The 20217-nt window shown below is 36.9% G+C and overlaps 1 protein-coding gene across 3 annotated transcripts in view; it reads right to left on the bottom strand.

The window, feature by feature from the left end:
• runx2b (RUNX family transcription factor 2b) overlaps nt 1-20217 on the bottom strand; it is a 69686-nt gene that overhangs the window by 48806 nt on the left and 663 nt on the right. The gene's annotated exons all lie outside the window — the stretch shown is intronic.

A 20217-nucleotide genomic window follows, 5' to 3' on the forward strand; every position in this document is an offset into this window, starting at 1 on the left:
TGATAAACAACAGTATGCCAAAAATGCTGTCGATTGAGCTTAACTGGTATTGAACCCGGAATATTCCTTTAATGATCATCAATGCTCAAAGTATAGAAGTGAAACATCATTGTACCAAAACGTACAACGTTTCACACTGAAAAAGTACAAAAGGTACAAAATGAATTTTGAATTTGACATATTACATACAGTAAGTAATGTCTCAACATTTCAGTAAACACAAAGGTTAAGCCACGTCCACACAAAATATGTTTTTGTTTAAAAACGCATTCATTTGCTACGTTAATGCCTCTCATGCACATTATAACACTGTTTTAAAACTTTTTTTATATAGTTGACGCTTGTCTGTGCTAGAGGCATCAAAAGATGATCTGGGTTGTGTGAGACGCTCCTCAACAGATTGCAACCTGAAAATTACCTATTGAAATTCACAGATTTTAATGTGGGTATTTTAAAAACATTCGGCGGTCAGGGGCCTTCCTTCTAAATGTATAAGTTAAAGTGCATGTCCAATTGATATCTATTGTGAAATTGAGCAATTGGGGATTAGTGATTTATTCTAGCAGAGTTGAGAGTCAGAATAATCAAGGGATCAGTCTAACCCAGACCCACACAGAAGGCAAAGGGTCGGGTATCACCTCTTCACTAGAGTGTGCTTTTTTTGGACCTGATTAACCTTCAGAATTCCATCTCACACTTTTCCTTTCCGCTGTGGATCGCATTGGTCTACTTCCTTTCTGAAACGGCCTGGTTAGTTGAAAAATATTTATAGTTATTACGGCGTTCTCATGTATCCACCGCCTGTTGGTTCTATTTTGTGTGCAAGCTAAAACTAACAGCAGATTTATGTGGGGGGATTTCACCTTGTCCCGCAGTAGATTGAGGATGATTTATTGGCTGTATAATGTGAACCACTGATGGACTGAGTAACCAGAGGACAACCCAAACAGGCAGGTATCCAAAAAGTGACTCGCAGGGGAGCTATCACCTAACACCTTCCTGCTTTACATAGCCCTGGCTTTATATCCCTGTTTGGATGCAAGAGGGCTCATGCCCAGGTGTTTAAAAAAGTCTAGATGAAAAGAAAAGGAAAAAGTGGAAATATGACCAGTGTTGGGGAAGCTACTTTGAAACTGCAGTGATCCAAGCTACAAGCTACTCATAACTGAATGCAAATAAACTACAGTCAAGCTACTCTTAAAAAGTATGTACAAACGTTACTAATAAAAACTATATCGAAGCTATTGGCAGGCGGGGCAATATACTTTTTAAATACCTAACATAAATATAATTTATTTTTGTAATCCAGTATTTATCTGGCACAAAAAAAAAAAAATTATAAAAAAAATTAATAATAATAATAATAATTGACAGCATGAACAGATATATTTACATAAATAGACCAATCCCATTATTTACAAACAATGGTAGAAAGCCGGCAAACTGTTGTGTTAGATTTGACTGCTTAGACAGCTAGCGCTAGTGCTAGGTAGCTCCTCTAAATATCGCTAAAAGATAATATAGAATAAAATTAGCCTTCAGGTTCAAAGCTAGCTAGGTTTGGGTACACTTACCATTAAAATCGAGAGTTCATGGCAAATTTGCTGCAAACTTGCCATGAACTCGCCACTGATCATTTTCACATGCAAATGAGCTTTGCAGCAAACCTGCGGCAAATTGTCCATTGTTGCCAAAGGTTTGCTGCAGGTTTACCACTACTGGTGAAGAGCTTCAAACTTCTGGCAAACATTTGTGGCGAATCACATGCTCATTTGCATGTGAAAATAATGAGTGGAAAATTCGTGGAACGTTTGTGGCTAATTTGCAAGAACTCTAAAATGTTTTGTAAGGGTATTGCTAAGAACATAGCTAGTTATAATCCTTGAATAATCCAAAATATGACACAAAGCCATCATGAATACAGAAATATTCTTATAGATACTATTATTATAATGATATGAGTTAATTACACCTGTTATAAAATGTTTACTGCAAACATTGAGTTGGAAATGATCCAGTCAGCTTTGTTGCCGGAATCAGATGAAAGTGAAGCTCTTGGTTTTTTCCATTGCGATTTTGACAGCCAACAGCACAGCACAACATTTTATTTAGCTTAACCGGACAATTTAAAGGTAACAGCTAACTTTTTGGGGACTGATGGGTCAGCTAACTACAGGTTTGGTTTATTGTTCACGCCGGTGTTTTTGCCACCACTTCTGTCTGTGACACAGGCGGTGATGTCAATAGTGAAAAACAGCATTGTTTACCTAAAAAAATCACTATAATAAACATGTAAAAAGTTGCAAATCACTGGAGTTGCTTTCTTTTGAATGTAAACCTTAGGAAGGGGTAAAGATAGAACCTGGCCATATGTGCACAACAGATGTAAATGAATTATTCCAGCAAGTCAAAATCTGTGGAATCAGGTGATTTGCTTGGCTACTGGTCTGATATTTTCTTGCATAAAAATAAGGCTGACATTGTTTGCTCGAAATTGAATCATTCTCATGGGGAGCAGACCAGTCCAGCTCCCTATTCTTTCTAGACGTTTCAAATAGAGTTGCTCATTCCCAAAGCTTAGGTGAAAGTGGTAATACAACCCCAAAACTTTACAAATAAGTTTAGTCTTCACAGTCTCTGACAATGGTAATAGGCTGAATCCAATAGGTGGAGGGGGTAATTGAGAGAAAATGCTACTGTGAGTATGGGGTAATGATACTGCCACAATGTCTTCAGGGTTTGTTTGAGAATATTTTCTTTCTAAACTGACTCCAGTCTGCACGTAGTCCTTGTGGAATATATCCAAACTTTTTGAACTCTCTCACCCTTTTACAGCATCTACTTCACTTTAGCATGTAGATTGTATGAATATAAATGGTCCTCAGTAGTTCCAAATTTTTTTTTTGCTTCACATTACGCTGTTGTCTCATTCATGGGCAGCACTAGCAGTGGGATTCTAGGTCTTGAACCCTGAAGGTTTTCAGTAAAGCTTAAACAAATGTCTTTTGTCATCTTGTCTTTTTTGTATCTGGTTATGTTTATCAAAGTGAAAGCTTGAGTAAATTATGATGCATAAATTAGTGGGAACTGTGCTGTCCATGCAGATTCAGTGAACCTTATTCAGAATGGAATGGAATGAAAATGAGGTAGTGTGGGATAAAAGTACATTCTCTTCAATGGGTTGTACTGTTGTTTAAATTGGTGTTAATTGTTCAGCTGACGAAACACTGAAAAACACTTGTGAAAACTGGAAGTGATATAAGACCTTTAAACAGTGCATGCCATTGAAAAGACTTTAGATTGTAGCGAAGTCTTTCCCTCACAGCCGCTTTTGCATTTGTCAAAAATTAAATATAGCGATGAATAAGGTCTATGAATATCTAATATTTCAGTGACTTTGAAAACAATTTGGAATTGTGCTTGAGGAATTTACACATTTTAGTACACACATGCCTGATTATTTGTGTCAAAATCTTTATAAAGACAATGTATGAACCTTGCAAAATTTGACAAAGTGTGCAAATGTTTTTTCTTATAGCCCCTCATTTAACAGCCAGCAAACACACACACACACACACACACACACGCACACACACACACACACACACACACACACACACACGCACAAAACACCTGTCAAACACTTTTTAGATGTATATTTTAACTTATTATTATTATTATTATTTTTTTTTTTATTTAAAGTACATTTAATAATTATAATAATAATAATAAAGAGTCAACACTGCTGTAATGGTGTTTTAATTACAGCTGTTGAGGGTGTGACAGTAAATTTGTCATCTTTCTCTCTTCTGACTGTTGTATCCATCTCTCTCTATTTTTTATTTTTTGGAAAGCCTTGGAATTGTAATAGCAGATTTTTTATTTTACACATAATAATTGTATGTGTAAAAGGCGATACTCTTTGGATACTTTGTTGGTTCTATATTATTTCTAAGAGAATAAGAAAATATGTGTAATGCTCTGAGTTACAGGCTAGCAGCTACAAGTTTGTTTACTCATGGTGGCTGCCGACTCTTCGCGCTTCTCATTGCTTTGTGCATCATACAGGTTTGAGCAATCACAGGTTGCAGCACCTCCCACAGTCCCTCTTTTCCCAAAAAGTACTTAGCCTGGAGTAGGAACTAAAAAAGTCTCTCTAGACGGCTAAGAGGAACTATAGTTCCACATGTGCGAAAAATACGAAAAGTAGTAGTTCAGAATAAAAGTACCCAAAACAGGCTAGTTTTAGGTTCGTTCCAGTAATATCTACAGATTTACTTCAGATATGACCATGGGGCAGATTATGACTAGCAAGGGCCCTGGGGCCAATTTTGTTCTTCTTCTTCTATCTTTCTGTTAAACCTGTAAAAATGTCTAACTTCAAGCATTTAAAACTATTTTAAACTTTCAGACAATATTTTGTCATACCAACATTATAGTTTGTCTCAACAAACCTTGCGTATCTAGTTTAATCAGTACGTTTGAACCACACAAAGTAAAATATCAATATTTTCTTTTTTCCAACCACCTAAGCCAAGTAATGTTTTGTAATGCAGGGCAAATATGCAGCTGTAGCAGTGAATAATATAATAAAATTTTTTGTTTGACAGCCCTTTTATACAAAGAATAAAGCTTAACCCTATAAAGCCTAACATATGAAATAACAGTAAAAGCAATTATATTTTTCAAACCTGTTTAAACCTCTTTTCTATAAAATACTGAAATTTAAAGCACAGGTTGCTTGAATTCAATAAATGCTAATTTTGAAATATCAGTTACAATATGAACGTTATTGTTAATTTCACTTTATCAAAATCAGCAAAGATTTCACATAAAAATATGAGTGAATCAAAATATGAATTATTTTACAAGGTCTTCTACTTCCAGAAAAGCATGGAAACTTTCACTAGACGGCGTTATAAGATTATAGAGTGGCTAATTAGAAACAAGCAAGGCAAAAGGGTCCTATAAGAGGGCTGGGGGCCCTCATAGTCACAGGGCCCTGTTGAGGGGGCCAATTATAAGCTGTGGATCCCACATATTTAAGCATGTACAAACATTTGTTTTCAAAGTTCATGGGCCACAAGAGCTTGCAGCCTTGTAGTCAAGGGCCCCTGGTTACTGGCCCCATTGGCCCGGTCCGTAATTCACCTATGTATATGACACATTGCAGATGTAACATTTATTATAAAGTGTATAATATTCCAGTATTTTATCAAAAGGTGGCCAAATATGTGTTCATAGAAGTCTGTACTAAGCCTTGAATATCCACTTACCATAGAACCGCCTCTGCTGAGGATGCTTCCACAGCATTGAACCACATTTTTTCTTACAAGCTTTTGGCTGCTCATTCTCAGTCCACACAAGAGTGACACCCAGATATTCTTCAACCCTTAAAGTAGGACAGTATGTAAAAATTTAACGGGTTCCAAAAGATTGAAATGATTAATGACTTTTGAAGCAGTTTTCTCACAGCTGTAGTCTAGTACCTTGAGTCTTTGCATCGTGCAAAAGTAGGAGCAATTTTTCTGTAGCAGCTTGTTTGCGCCACATTTCGAAATCCAAATGATATCTAATTTAGGGTGTTAAACAAACTCAAAAGAATTTTAGCTCACAAAGGAACATTTGACTGACTTCCCAAGTCCCATTGGGAGAATTTATATTATTGGTAATCGCAGCATTTTAGGGGCGATCCGCCTGCGGTTTGCCTGTGACATACCAATGCAATCTAGACATTTTCACAACTGAACAAAATTACTCTTTGGCATTTAACTGCAGAGATCTCAGATGTCTCAAAATCGCTGTATTGTGTTCCTCATTTTATTTAACCCTTAAACTGGAAGGGATTAGACATTGATAAAGATTCTGACCCTCTTGCACGGTCTTACAGTGTAGTTCATTTAAAATGTTGCCTTTCAAGATATAATATCCATTTTTCACACATCATGATAATTTGATGAACATTTATTATTAAGGCGGAATTAATTTGTGCGCCACTAGCGTCACCATCACGGAACAATCCCTGTCTATCATTGGTTGTACAAACAGATAGACCCACCCCAAACTTGCACCATTGATGATGCCAGTGATGCTGTGTCTGGCTGAACGGACAGCGCCACAGAGCCACATGCAATGTTATACTTTTAGGTGAAATCAGCATACAAATGGCTTACTTGTAGTTGACTCTGCTTATTAAGCTAGGATACGGGACAGAATTTTAACACTGAAAAAAATCACACACATCAGCTTTAATATCAAAGAAGGAAAGAAATAATTTTAATGCGTTTATGACATTTTCCAATGAGAGATGTAGTGATTGGAAAAAAAACTATTTCATCTTAATTATACTCATTACGATAACACAACACGTTAAAGTCTAATTAAATCAACCTATTTTGCTTTGCTGATTAAAGTCCCTGGAGGCAGTTTAATTAACACTAATTACATATGTTTTTCTGTATCTAGCCCCAGGTCTAGGGTGTCTGATCTTTATAAAACACCATTTTCACCCGTCAAATGAAAATCTTGCACAATAAAATGCAATACTGTGACAACTTGCTCGCTACATTTAATACAGTAGTCTTTTATTATTTCCCCTCAAGGAACTATAAATCAGTGGCTTTCAACTAGTGGGGCGGATAGCAGGCATAGAAAAAAACCCAATGCTAAATCCAAATAATAAAATGCAACTAACCATATAATTTTGCATAGTTAGGATAGCAACATAAACAGGCTTAACGTTAAAAAAGGTGGAGAAAATGCTTCCCATCTTTCTTGATGATGTCAAAGGCTGTCTATCTAATCAAACTCTACAGTATTTTGGTGCACATTTCACAATAGTCTAATCTATTGTAAAATATGGCTATCGAAGCAAAAACTAGTTGAGAATCACTGCTATAAAGAATGTCTGTCTGCGGTTACGCAAAGAGCCTTATTAAAAGAACAGTTCACCCAAAAAGGAAAATTCTGTCATCATTTATGCAGCCTCGTGTCATCACAGATGTGTATGACTTACTTTCGAAGATTTCGAACGAAGATTTTTATAAAAATATATCAGCTCTGTAGGTCCATACAATGCAAGTGAATGGTGGCCAGAACTTTGAAGGTCCAAAAAGCACATAAAGGCAGCATAAAAGTAATCCATACGACTCAAGTGGTTAAATCCATGTCTTCAGAAGCGATATGATAGGTGTGGATGAAAAACAGATCAATATTTTAAGTCTACTTTCACCAGCCCTCTTATGCACGTTCACGAGAGGTCTTCTTTGGTATTTTGGCGATTCGCATTCTTCGTGCATATCACCACCTACTGGGCAGGGAGGGGAGAGAAAGGGAGGAACAAAAGAAAAGAAAAACAAGAAATAAGTCATATTAGCCCAATAGCCCAGTAGGTGGCGATACGCACAAAGAATACCTCTCATGAACGCGCATAGGAGGGCTGGTGAAAGTGTTGATTTATAGTAAAAAAGGACTTGAAAATGTATCTGTTTCTCACCCACACCTATCATATCACTTCTGAAGACATGGATTTAACCACTGGAGTCATGTGGATTCATTTTATGCTGTTTTTATGTGCTTTTTGGAGGTTCAAAGTTATGGTCACTATTAATTTGCATTGTATGGACCAACAGAGCTGAGATATTCTTCTAAAAATCTTTGTTTGTGTTCTGCAGAAGAAAGAAAGCCATACACATCTGGGATGGAATGAGAGTGAGTAAATGATAAGAGAATTTTCATTTTTGGGTGAACTATCCCTTTAATTGATAAATAACAAATAGCTATGTGTAGACCCCAACCACCCAACGGCAGCATACATGGCCACATGGTTTTGGTTTTGATACCTTTAGGTTGAGGCGGACCGATTTGAAGGCAAACAGCAGTACAGTTCTGGCTCCGTTAGACTAGGGTTAACCGTACTGTAATTTTGAGGCCTTGAGGAGTATCCATCAGCTATTTGGTTGTTGTTTACCAGAGAGATAAATTCCACTGTCCCTGAAGTTGAAGGCCGCGGGCAGTGCGTAGGCTGAATGTGTTTATCAGTGGTAAAGTGTAGGTTTGGCATGAACATGTGGCTAGAGTGTGTTCACATATACAGTAAGTGGGATTATTTTAAGGATGGTTTGAATTCAGATGAGAAAGGGATGCTGTTTGTTGATTAAGTTTATTAACTGTCCAGCCAAATTTTGATTATTAGATTTTTACACTACTTTTTCTCTTAATCTGAGCATGGTTGAGCCAAACCCTGTCTGAAAGAGGACAGATCATAATCTGAGAAACCTGAAACTGAAACTAAATAATATTAATTAAAAAAAAAGTGTAGTTATACTGCATTTATTCTTTGCTCGGCAGAGTACATTAAATCTATTAATTTTATTAGTATGTGCATTCCCTGTGTATCGAACCTAACCTTTTCTTTGTAAACACCATGCACAAACAGCTACAGGAACCTTATACATGGTTATAATAAATTTTTGATCTTGTGAAATTGCAGTCTAGTTATGATGTCAGTCAAACATATACAGTATGAGCATATTAAGGAGGGGCATATTGGTGACATTTGACATATTCATGCCTAAATAACACTGTTTGGCATCCATGAATCCACTGAGAGAATGATTTTGTTTGTTTTTTGTACCAACATGAATAACCATTTATAATGTTTCCCACAGTCTTTTGTTTTTTAAGTTGTGATTAATTGAACTGTGGCCCATAATGAATGAGAGAACAGTAACACACAAAGCGACATGGAAATTTCTTTGAAGAAAACTGGTGGTCACAAATTGTGAGATAATGTTCAAAACCTAAAATTCTGCCTATATAGAGCGATCCAAATCAGTAATTTATTAGGTTTCATAAGGCTTAAGAGGCATTCATGCTGATAGCAATTAAAACTTTGATTCATCAACGTCCTTAAAGGAATATTCCGGGTTTAATACAAGTTAAGCACAACTGACAGCATAATTTGTGGCATACTGTTAATTACCAAAAAATGTATTTCAAATGTTCCCTCCATTTCTTTTAAAAAAGCAAAAATCTGGCTTACAGTAAGGCAATTACAATGGAAGTTAATGAGGCTGTAAACATTAAAATACTCACTGTCTCAAAAGTATAGTGAACAAACATAAGCAATATTGGTGTTAACATGATTTTTGTGGGATAAAATCACTTGCCTTTTCTGTGTAAAGTTATATCCAATTTTACAAGCATTTCTGCCTTTAAAACCCTCCAAAAATAGGCTCTATTTGCTTCCATTGTGTCACGTATTCCCTGTGTTTTTGCTTAGACTTTTATTTTGAAATTATTGTTTAGTTCCCCGTTCCTGTTTCCTGTTAATTTTGTAGTCCTTTGTAGTTTCTTTTCATGTTTGGTTTTCCCCTGATTGTTTTCCCCAGGTGTTCCTCGTTTCCTTGTTTGCCCATTTGTATTTAAGCCCTTGTTTCCCCTGGTTTCTTTGTCAGTCTTCACGTGTTTTTGTCACGTTCTGTGCCTGGTTTCGTGTGTTTGTGTTTGTGTTTGTGTTTGTGTTTGTGTTTGTGTTTGTGTTTGTGTTTGTGTTTGTGTTTGTGTTTGTGTTTGTGTTTGTGTTATTCTAAGTACTTTGTTTATCTTTGGTTTCCATTAAAAGCTGCATTTAGATCCTCATTCCTCGCCTGCCTCCTCACAGAAAGACTGACCAAGGAATGGATCTAGCGGCTGTCAGAATTCTACTCCTTCAACAAGGGGACCGTCCAGTTGAGGATCATGTCCGTGAGTTTTTAGAGCTGGCCAATGAAGTGCAATATCCAGACCGCTCTCTGGTGGTTTTCTTCCGGGCCGGTCTGAATAGTGCACTGAGGGAACTGATGCCTACGGCTGATCCTCACTGGACGCTCTGTGAATATGTGGAGAAGGCTCTGGAACTTTGCTTTTTTTTTTTTTTTTTTTTTTTTTTTTTCCCAATTATACAGTGGATTATGGCGGGAACCCCGGGCCAAAACCTTCATCTTTGGCCCCCTGTCTCGAAGCCCTCCACGGCCCCTCTCTCAAAGTTGTATGATCTGCCACTGATGTCGGTGCGTAGGTCCATGAAGACCCTACCTCAAATTATCTGAGCCCGCGCCTGCCATGGCCAACGAGCTAGAAGCCTCGTCCGTCCCAGAGACTGTGTTGCCCACGGAGGTCGTTCCCGAGTCTCTGCCCATGCCCACGACCACAGAGGTCATTTCCTATTCATCCAGGACTCTTTGTCTCGAGCCTGCCATGGCTCTGCCTCTGAGGTTCTGCCCCCAGAGTCTTCCGTGGCTCCGCCCCCTCCCCCAGAGACTATTCCTCCTACGGCTCCACCGCCTGACCCTCTCTCGGCCCTGCGGCTGCCTCCCAGGCCTCCTGACCCAGTCCCCACCTTGAGGTCATTTCCTGGCCGCCTGCCTGATCTGCTCTGGTCTACTTGGTCCTCCGAGCCTGCAGCGTCGCCCTGGCTCTCCATCCCTCCGGCTCTGCCTTGCTTCCAAGCCTCCCTGACATTGCCTTGTTCCTCTGCTCCCCTTTTACCTTGTGCCCCCCTGAACTACCTGTTTTCCCCCACACTCCATGGACAATCTGGTTTTTTGTTTTTGAGCGTCTGGAATCCACTCCTTAAAGGGGGGGGGGGTCGGTCTGTCACGTATTCCCTGTGTTTTTGCTTAGACTTTTATTTTGAAATTTAGTTTCCGTTTCCTGTTAATTTTGTAGTCCTTTTGTGGTTTCTTTTCATGATTGGATTTCCCCTGATTGTTTTCCCCAGGTGTTCCTCGTTTCCTTGTTTGCCCATTTGTATTTAAGCCCTTGTTTCCCCTGGTTTCTTTGTCAGTCTTCAAATGTGTTGTCATGTTCTGTCCCTGGTTTCCCCTGTTTTGTTTTATTCCAAGTACTTTGTTTCTCTTTGGTTTCCATTAAAAGCTGCATTTAGATCCTTATTCCTCGCCTGCCTCACACATTGTAAGTGCTTTTTTTTTTTTTTTTTTTTTTTTTATTTAATAACCTGAGACCCGAGCGTGACTGCTGTGTGAATATTCCATTTCCTTTTTTGATTTGTAACTAGTAGCACCGAACAGACATGGGGGGGAAAAAAAAAAAAAAAAAATTCTAGTGCAAATAGTTTTCCTAAAAACTAAAGGCAACATATGTGGACAGTGGGGCTAAATTGTAAATAATTGTGTGTGGTTTTTTTTTTTTTTTTTTTAAATCAAATTGTTTATTTCCAGGGGTGGTTGTAATTCATGTTTTTTTTTTTTTAGATGTTACAGACATTACATCAGAAATTAGCATAATTTAAATTATGCGTTGCATATAGCGAGTCACAAGGTTAAAGAAAAAGGAGGGTCGAGTTGAAATTCTTTTGTGGTAATAAACATTATGCCATAAATGTAGCTGTTTTCACTATATTGCAGTATCCAACCATTTTAGGTGACGAATCACTATAGTTTTATTGGTAGTCCCCCACATTACGTCACTGCTCATTTGCATAAAGTTTAACTGTTCAACTTTGCACCGCCAATTACCACTCATGTCGCTGGAAGCCGCTAACTCTCATTGAAAATGAATGACTGCAGGTTGCTTTTACACTGCAAATCGCCATCAGTGTGAAGGCCCTATTAAAAGACAGCTTCCTATGTAAACCGTAACAAGGCAGCTCTTTACATTTAGGAGAGTCCATGTGAAAACATCTCACAATATGCTTTAAGATACTCTGGGAAGTTTCTTGTTAAATCAGTGTTTTGATGTTCATTGCTGTTTTACTGCCTGAGAGAACAGACATTCCATTTCCCACATACACATCAAAACAATGTGGAGACATGCATGCCACCAACAAATCAACTAATGTGCTGTAATTATATGTTAGCGCTTTGAATTGTTTGGTATTTGTTGCTCATGCATATTTGTCCGTGCTATTCAAAGAACATTTAAATAGCATTTATAATTAAACTCAGGAGGACGTGCATTGCATTTGTTGAAGTGTAAAAAATCTATTTAGTCAAACACAAACCTTATTCCACTTACAATAAACCCAGGCAGAAGCCACTGACTGATATTCAAAGATTTGTTATTGTAGACTTTATAGGGCTTTCACTTTGTATACCTTCTGAATGTGTGTTGAATAAAAGTGAATTGGAAACTGAAATAAAGGGCTATGCTCAGAAAAGCATACTATCATTCACAAACCATTAGAGTAAGCAAATTTAGCTTTTCCAGTATGATGAACGAACTAGAATTATAACCACAATTTTTAACATCTCTTTTTTTGGACTCATTATTTGATTGGACTGCCAAAAGTTACAACATTACAACAAACACAAAATGTAATATAAAATGCAAAATTTCCAACATGATCACTCGGGAAGTCTGTGTGTTAGTTCTGAATGTTTTGCCACCGATATTCGGACCCTATGTGCCAAATTCTTGACAAGTGCCACCATGCGGTGAATGTTCATATCCTGAAAATTGCGTGCACTGTGTCTTTGATGTCACATTCCAGATCCTACATTTGCAGTACATGAAAGAAAGCTGTTTTGGTCTCAGTACTTTTATGGTTAGCCTTTGAAAATATTCATGTAATTAATACTCAAATGTTTCTGAAAATTAGATGTGCCATGACTTTTATGTTCTTGTGCCTGCACAATGTGTTGCAACTGTAGTTCCAGCTTCGGTTGCAGAAAGGAGCAGTTCGAGCAGAAAGCATACACTGATTTTGCAGACAAAACATTCGACTTTCTGTCGTTGTTTTTATTTTTTATTTTTTTGTGAGATCAGTCTGAAAATTCCAAACTGATAACTGGACACCACTTACACTCATGACATGACAACAATTTAGCACTTTTCAAATGTTTATCATGGAATTACATCGGGCTGGGCGATATGACAATATACAGTAAATGGTGGCGACGATATAAAGTGTCAGTCAATATACTGTAGATTTTGCTATATCGTGTACTGTATATCACGATACGTAAATAACCACGTGCGCATCAATGGGCAGGGTTTCACGTGAGACTGACAGGGTTTTTCTGGCATTTAAAATTCCGGCAAATTCAATGACATTCATCTTGTTTTTGGTGCTTCTTAGGCACAAAATATGCTTCTCATCTTCTCATGTGCATCTGTGTTTCACTGAGTGTCCTGTGCTGCACGTGAGTCCAGCAGGCTTCCTGATATTTGTGCTCCAGGGGAGCGCAGAGCAGGATCACTCACGATACTCAATCCGGCTTCTCTCGATATCGTGCCGCAGACCACAAAACTTACGTGACCCATTTGAATTATACTGAGTTTTTTTTTAACTTAAAAGCACTATTGAGGTAATCATACATCTCATGCCTGACATACTAACCATCACTGATGTGGAAAACAGCTACAACACTGTGTCATCACCCTTAGTAAAATTCTATTCAATGAAGTTTGATATTAGGAAGTTTGAAACAAATGTCCATTTTTGCCTGCAGATATACTGTGTATTTTCTGTATAGATGAAGTAACATGTATTCAAGGTGCAAGGAAAGCATTTTAATTCCTTTTACTGGATGGTTACTCCACATTAAATTTTTAATGCTAAAACAGTCAAATCTATACATAGAAGGCATTTGAAAAGTACCACAAATAAATGACGAAAGCCTGTCCTATCTTTCTTGAAATGTTTCTTTAAAATTAATTAATTTAAAATAAATGCTACTTTCTCTGACCTTTTGTTATCTTATGCAATTACATTCATACATTTTTAGTGTGGCTTAGGTGCCCATATACTTTTTGGGGCCACTAAATGTAATTAGACTACATGGTGTCTCCCAACATTGAGCTCACTACCAGATAAATAAGAAATGAGTTAATTTTGCTACGTACAACTAAATCATTCTGTAAGTAATTTAACACTTTGAGTGGGAAGTGCCATACTGTCCAATACATTTAATCCAACCTTTGATCTTTCCAGGGAAGCTGGTAGAAACTGAGGAATGAGAAAAAGAGGAAGCAATTTGATTAATGCGTTTAGTCATACTCCGCAAGAACATGAAACTGATCCCTTTTGTCATGGTCAGTGTATATGCACAATCTATAGCACAGAACCCAGGAAATGAAAGGGCCAAAAAAGGATGGACTTAGGGTCTCAACACTAAAAGAACCATCTCCTAATTTGGTTCAATTACCAGCCCACGCACCCCCTTGAGGGAAAAGGTGTTAAATGGATGGGTTGGATCAATTGCACACCTGTAGATTAGTTTGTTGGCAGGTCTGGCCGAGGACACCCACACAAGCCCGATGCTGTAATCTGAGTGGATCAAAGACAAGAACAGGAAGAGAAAGGGATCATCTTGCTGCTCAGAGCTGCTGAAGTAGTATGTCACAAGAGACAATTCAGTAAATCAGACACCACCCAACTGCTTTGGTGGCGGTGGGTGCAAGAAACTTTTGTCCCGTCTTCATCGCCCTGGTCCTCTTTCCTCCCACATGTTTAAATGTGATAGCTCAATCACACGCCGCACAAAAGGCTCCTATCTGTTGTAAAAAGCCCCTCGAACCACTGACATGCCACCTGCGCTGCACCCTGAACCAGGCACAAAAGATTCTTGGAGGCATTCACGCCCACAGCAGCCCACACACACACACATCCACTTTCACAAAGACCAAAATGAAATATGAATACAACACAAAGGCGAGGGAGAGCGCATACCTTTGCAGTGCGTTTGGTAATTGCCTTTGTCACAGTAACAGTGTTTGAAGCGTCCTGAGGGATGCTGGAAAAACATCGGGCAGGGAATTTAGCTATGTTCGGAATGGAATACTCACTGAAAACTGTGCAGTATACACTGTAAAAAAAAAAAAATGACAACCCACTAAAAAGTTTAATTGCTGTCTTAATTTAAGTAAAATCAATTTGTGCCAAAGGGACAACCTGAAGTGAAAAGTTCATTGCACATTTTTCAGCCACTTTGCATTTAATTACAGATGAAGAAAATAAAAAATAAAAACTTGAAACTTAAAGTGAACACTTAAGAAAGGGTCAGTGATATGAAGCTCTTTTTGTCCAGATCTATTAAGCTATTCAAAAGACCGATAAAGGCCGTGAGGACCCCTTTAGACCCTCATGACTGTGTCTAAAGTTGAAAAAAGTATCAGATTTTTTTGTAATTTTAAAAAAGGTATGTTTGAAAAAATAATGTTTGAAATTTAATGAATAAGTTGTGTTAAATTAATTTTAAAGAAATATTTCAAGAAAGACAGGACAAGCATCCATTTTAAGAACAACATTTGTTGTCAAAGTGTAACATGTTCATAGTTAATGTGACAAACAAAACCTGTGGTTACTCTGCACCAACTTGAGGGCAACTGAGTTCATACATCCATTAACAATAACATTCGGATCAGTTGGTTAAAAGAAACTGCAAAAACATCAGTTAGTTCTGAGAAGAGGTCCAGCATCGTTTCACATGCCACGTGGTTTGATATTTTGTATCTGCAATGCAGTGAAATTCAGACATTTTTAATTATGACTTCAGTGTCCAAAAGTGTCCAAATAGTTTATGGGGCCACTACATATTTGGCTGCATAATTTGAGTGTGCTTCATAATCAGCATATATGGGTGTTTCTTCAACTTCAGGCATTTCATGTCTCAGGGGTTGATGTTTATTAAAATGAACAGATTTTACCTTTTTTCTTTTTGTTTGTTTGAGGGTCTCATTAAAACTTACTAGGAAACTATCTACCAGGCTTTCATCATTTATTTTTGGTACTTTTCAAATGCCTGCTATGTATAGATTTGACTGTTTTAGCCTTGTCCCAGACCCAGACTTTCAATTTAAAACTTTGAAAATCCATTATAAAAATACAAATTATTACATATTTAAAACTATGATAATCTAAACAAGGAGTGAAATAAACATACACCATTTGAATATTCATTGTGTGAAAATGATTTCAGTTTTTCAAAAATTACGACAGTTCTAGTTGTGGCATCATGTCCACCACAGCAAACAATTTTTCCCCAAATAATGTATTTTTTTTTTTTTTTTCAGAAGTTAGTTTACTTGTTAACCAAGTCAACAAAAGTGTCAGTGAAAAGCATGCTTGAGATGAAATATGAGACAAGTGATGTTTCAAGAAAACATAAATTTAGATAAATCTAACTTTCCAAGTCACTGGCGTCATTTCCAAGCTGTAATTTTGCCAAATTATGCAAAAAGTGTGAAAATATTATTTAATTGTGTGTAATTTAGTACATAAAATGTTAACTAAAAAAATTAGACTAAACATGACAAAGGAGTCAGCCATTTAATTTCAACAACGTGCATGGAAAATAGCCCGGATACCTAACGTCATAGGATGGAGCAATACATCATATAATGATCGGGGCAATTACGTTGCTGTGGAGAAAGCTGCTTACTGACCGAGCTGCATGTATACTGGAGTAAAGAGAAAGCGTGAACACAGTGCATGTAAACGGGAACGCCACTTTCCAGCCTTAAGGCGTGGTCACATTTACCTTTGCATGGCGGATTTCCACAGGCAAAGAAGGGGTGGGGGATGTTGCTCACATGTGAAACCAGCAAAAAACGAATTGCCAAGAAGCCTTTTTTTAAAGCTGCTCTTTATACTTTGTGAGAGTAAAGTTAAAAAGGAACTCGCCGCTTAAAATATATCCTTGCCCATTGTGAATATTCAGTGTAGCTGTACTGCCCTATTGGTCAACGTGGCAAATTCACACAATACAGTAATTTGAGATGTGGTGGAAATTACACTGTGGCAGGAATTTTCATGCCTTTGAAAAACAAGAGACAAAAATTACATCCAGTCATGTACATACACTGTTGGACATTGTTAAATTTAAAACACTAGTTAGAGTGTGAAAAGCATTTTAATGAGACTTTACTTTCTAGAAGTCCACAGTGTTAAAAGTGCCAAAAGTTGAAAGTTAAACTTGCATTGAAATTCATTTTCACTCAAAAAATTATGAGTTGTTATAATATTTTAAATAGATCGGAATCGGTTTCATGTTTTAGTCATTTAAATTATATTTGTTAATGATAATCATTTATATAATTGGGCAACAAACCACTCTTTCACAGACAAATCAGTGCACGCAAAATCTAAACTCTACCTGATTATTAGCAAATGAATACATTCCAACGACCATTCAATATCTAAAATTTGCCGTTAAAATGACGTTTTCTCGCCAGTTACAATTAAATTGTGGTAAATGAATATGTCTTTGATGATATTTTTGGATGGTCCTCCCCTTCGCAGAAGCTGCAACTCAAAGTTTGAGATTTTCCCCTCGCTTCAATTTACTATTGATTAGAGGGCTTCCCTGCTCTGACCCTGCTTTGGAAAAACGATGTCTGGCTTGCTTTTAAAATGTTTTTTTTTAGAAATGATGGCCGGTGGTAGGATCTAAGCAGGCAATGCATGCAACAGAAGCTGACTTTTAATACTCGTCTGATGTTACTCGCAAATTATTTGGGATTCTTAGAGTCTTTGGAATGCTTCTGGACTTTAAGTTTAAGTAACCAAACAATCTTCCTTTCTTTCATCAGGTTTTAGTATTATGGTTTGTGCTCTTTCTATCTGTCTCACATTCTCACTAAATGATAATTGCTACCATGGGATAATTGACAGTACTGTAGCTCGGTTTTGATAATGAGCAATAAAATATGCCCTGGAGAAACCTATAGCGAGTCTGTCTTGTGCCACACATGTAGACAATTACTCCACACCCATCTGCTATTAGGCAGAGTTACAGAGAATGTTTTCTACTTAATTAAATCCAAATCTCTAAATAGTGCAGCCTGAATGAAATATAATGTGTCTGTTTGGTCTGTGTTTTTTTTTTTTTTTTGGTGTTGGGGGTTATCTATCTGTTCAAAACTAGTATGTAGTTTAGAACTGTCTGTCAAGACAATCTCATTTTAAGTTAAGATTAAGTTAAATGTGAAAAACCTGCAATGCATTAATTCAAAATTGATCCAAATTCAGCTTCCTAGTCTACAGCACCATGTGCTTTTAAAAAACCACTCATGTTCTGTTGTTATTTACTTTTAATTTATTTGTGTTTGCAGTGCAATCAGTTTGGACCTCCGAGGTACAACATCTGCATTTACAGTGGGGTTCAAATGAGCACTAGTTAATATAATTTAAAATGAAATTTTTGTGTTATCATCAAAACAATTTGAGTAAAAGCTTTAAATGAAGAGTTTAAATGAATTCCAGAGTTTCATAGTATTTGCTATGTCCCCCTTTTGCTTTAATGACAATGATTGACAATGATTTGAGAATGTTCCAAAGATCACCTTGTGTGCTTTTACGGAAGCAAGGAAATCTGACCATTTTACACAAAAGTGTTAACATGGTCAATGCCACAAATTTGTTTACATTTGATTAGTGACCTAGAAATAGTGCAGAATCTTAATTATTTCATCTTCATTTTACATAGAAAAGTTTCTTTGTTTTAGATTTTTTATTTCCAAGAAGAAAAAAATAAATAAATAAAATAAAAACAATCCCAGATTTTCAATGTGGTCTCAGACTTTTGGACTCCACTGTGCAAGAGCTATAAATCCAGTCCACCAAATATAAAACTGCTTCTTTAATGCAAAATGTAACTGTTGTGCAAAACACTTTAAGCACAGAATGTGCCAAAAAATTTGCAAAGAATATAATGAATTAAAAACAAGGACATACGGTATCTCTCAAGTGAGTTTCACTGTCTAACTCAGAGGTAGAACATACTGTATCTATACTAACCACAGTAAAGCCATATCCTACTTCAGCAGGCTCTAGGCTTTACTCCAGTCTCTTCTCATCCTGGTCTAGTCTTACCCCAGAGAGCAGACAAAGGGTCAGAGGTTAACATGCTAATAGAGGGTGCTGATTGCTGAGAGTGGCTCTCTGCTTCTCTGCTTGCACATAGCCGAGTGCCGCACACGTGCTGCTGAGGGGGAAGGCCTCACACAGCTGTGTTTGGAAAGCAGACATTCTGACTTTAAAACTGCTTTACAACATTTCTCTTGGAGGAATCGGCAAAACCCATAGATCAGTCGGAATGAATGGGCTCTCTTACTTTCCTTCTGTTTGACATGGGAAAGTCATATTTCTTTATGGACAGTGTGGATTTGTGCTTTGGCTTGTCTGTTAGGTTTGTTATATATATATATATATATATATATATATATATATATATATATATATATATATATATATAATAATTGTGAGATTTAAAACCTTAAATTAAAGACATTTTTAGTTATATTTCTTTATACACTGGGCCCCAAAAGAATTTGGACACTCAAGCCACACTTAAAATGTATGAATATTATTGCATTAGATAATAAAATATCAAACCACGTGGCATTTATATCAAAGAAATATATGCACAAACACTTTAAGCAAAACATTTTTCACAAAGTGTTTGTTTATGAAAAAATAGATATAGTGTTCAAAATTGAGACAAAAGTATTGTGACACTTTCTGGTTGTCAGATGTAAGTAGAACATGTCCACAATTAATGGGGTTATGGTTTTCTCTGCTAGGACACCTGTGTAAAATTGAGGGGAATTGACATAATACATCTTTTAAAAAATCCCCTTGACACCATTTAGTTAAAAGTCATTGCAAAAGTGGCTCAGAAAAGTTAAATTAGTTCTGAGAAAAACAAGAGCATCATTTGTTTGCAAATATTTTGCTATCTAATGAAAAAGAAATTAGTGTAATTTTAAGTGTGACTTAAATGTCCTAAAGTGTTCAAATACTTTTTGAGGCCACTGTAAATTAAAATGAGTTGATTTTTAAAGTGGAAGAAGCTGTAATTTGTTCTGACCCAAATCTGGACACCTCAGTGTCATTGTATGCTTCTAAAAATCAGAATAAAAAATTAAGTTCCTGCAAATACATTTTGCAATTAATATTTAGTACATTTTTCAACATTTGCATCTCATCTCAAGCTTTTAAGGTGAATTTCTTTAGTGTGACCTTTTGTGAGGACCGCTAGCCCCCACAATTTGGCTTTCAGCATGTATACTCCCATTTACCCAAGAGTCCATGTGAAACATTCCCTAATTTGCTTTCATATTGGATTTCATACCCCTGCCTTTTGATGCACTTCTAAAAATATGTGAAGTATGCTGAATATTTAAAAATTACATTGGTTGGAGATCTCCCTCCATACACCCATTTAGGCTTTACAATGGTTGGCCTCTTGGAGCATGTTTGTAAACATCAAC

Source organism: Myxocyprinus asiaticus, chromosome 19 (genome assembly GCF_019703515.2).
Source record: "Myxocyprinus asiaticus isolate MX2 ecotype Aquarium Trade chromosome 19, UBuf_Myxa_2, whole genome shotgun sequence".
Lineage (NCBI taxonomy): Eukaryota > Metazoa > Chordata > Actinopteri > Cypriniformes > Catostomidae > Myxocyprinus > Myxocyprinus asiaticus.